The sequence below is a fragment of the Elephantulus edwardii genome, unplaced genomic scaffold (genome assembly GCF_000299155.1).
Source record: "Elephantulus edwardii isolate Elephantulus edwardi_28Jun2011 unplaced genomic scaffold, EleEdw1.0 scaffold00067, whole genome shotgun sequence".
In the NCBI taxonomy this organism is placed as follows: domain Eukaryota; kingdom Metazoa; phylum Chordata; class Mammalia; order Macroscelidea; family Macroscelididae; genus Elephantulus; species Elephantulus edwardii.
In genome coordinates, this window is record NW_006399817.1 from 12,277,128 (window position 1) to 12,279,286 (window position 2,159).

A 2,159-nucleotide genomic window follows, 5' to 3' on the forward strand; every position below is an offset into this window, starting at 1 on the left:
TATAGTTAATCAATATACACTTGATTGCTAATACAATTAGAAATGCCCACACAGTTTATCCCCAGCTCTCAAGTAGATCATAAACACCCACCAGGATCTCACTTTGCCAAGCTAAAGGCTTACTCATAGGTAGGACCAGACCAACTTTTAAATACAAAAGCCTGCCTACCAGATCTACCAATGATAGAAGACCAGACAACTTATCTTCAATAAGACTAGACAACTCTGTGGGATGATATCAAGGCTATCATCCATATCAAGGGTATAATCTATGAAGAAAGCAAAAGATCTTTGTAAAAATAGAGGAGAAAAAAAATCAAAATGGATGTCAGAAGAGACTCTAAAGTTTTCACTGGAGTATCAAGAAGCCAAATCTAAAGGAAAACATGTTGAAGTGAAATAACTGAACAGAAGATTTCAAAGGGCTGCTAGGGAGGACAAAGGAAAATATAATGAAATGTGAAACCCACTCTTCATTTCTCAAGCTGGAAGAACTGAAAAACAAATTTAAGCCTCGTGTTGCAATGTTGAAAGACACTTTGGGTTATATATTGAATCACCCAAAAAGCATCAAAAGAAGATTGAGAGAATACACAGAGTCACTGAACCAAAAAAGAATTGATTTACACTGAAAAATTTCATGAAGTGACAAATGAACAGGAGCAAATGGTAATGAAAGAGAATATAGAAGCTTGGTTGAAGGCACTGGCAAAAAATAAGGCCCCAGGAATCCATGGGATATCAACAGATGACTTGTTTCAATAAACAGATGCAGCTTTTGGAGGGTGGCTGTCTGGCCAATGGATTGGAAGAGGTCCATATTTGTTCCCATTCCCAAGAAGCGTGATCCAACAGAGTTTGGAAATTATTTAACAACATCATTGATATTAAATGCAAGCAAAATACTACTGACTGGAACAGTAAATAGATAGGGAAATGCCAGAAGTTCAAGCTGGTTTTAGATGGGGTTATGGCATCAGGGGTATCATTGCTGATGTCAGATGGATCCTGGATCCTGGATGAAAGTAAGGAAGACCAGAAGAATGTCTATTTGTGCTTTATTGACTATGCAAAAACATTTGACTGTGTGGATCATGACAACTTGTGGCTGACATTGAGAAGAATGGAAATCCCAGAGCACTTGATTGTGCTCATGAGGAACCTATACCTGGAGCAGGAGGCTGTTGTGTGAACAAATAAGGGAGCACTGCATGGTTTGGAATTAGGAAGGAAGTGTGTCAGCAATGTATTCTATCTCCACCTGTTCAATCTACATACTGAGCAACTTATCCAAGAAGCTGGACTCTATGAAGAGGAATGTTGGCATCAGGATTAGATGGAGACTCATCAATAATCTGCGTTAAGCAGATTATACAACCTTACTTGCTCAAAGTGAGGAGAACTTGTAGCACTTGTTGCAGAAAATCAAGAAATGCAGTTTCAGTATGGAATACCAAGAAAACAAAGATTCTTGCCACTGGATCAATAGACAGTGCCATGATGGATGGAGAGGATATTGAAATTGTTAACAGCTTCATCTTGCTTGGATCCATAATTAACATACTTGGTATGAGCAGTCAGGAAATAAGGAGACACATTGCACTGGGAAAATCTGCAGTTAAGGACCTTTCCAGTTTATTGAGGAGTAGTCATGCCGGTTTAAGGACTAAAGTGTGTCTGATTCAGGTCATAGTCTTTTCAATTACTAGCCATGCATCTGAGGGCTGGACAATGAATAAAGATGACAGAAAAAGAATTATCGTTTTTGAGCTGTGGTGTTGAAGAAGAACACTGAACATTCCATGGATGACCGAGAGAATGAATAGATATATGTCTTGGACAGGGTACAGATGGAGTGCTCTTTGGAAGCAGAAATGATGAGACTTCACCTCACATACTTCATATATATTGCTAGGAGGTGCTACTTCTTGGAGAAGGGCAAGATGTTGGGAAGGGTGGAGGCTGGTGAAGAAGAGGAAAGCTCTCAATGAGATGGATTGATATGGTGACTGCTGCAACGGGCTCTTGTGTGAGCAAGTGTAAGGTGAGGATGGTGCAGAACAGGACTAGGTTCTGATCTTTTATTTATAGGGTTGCTATGAGTCATACTCAACTCTATGGCACCTAACAACAATGTGTGTGTGTGTGTTTGTATATAT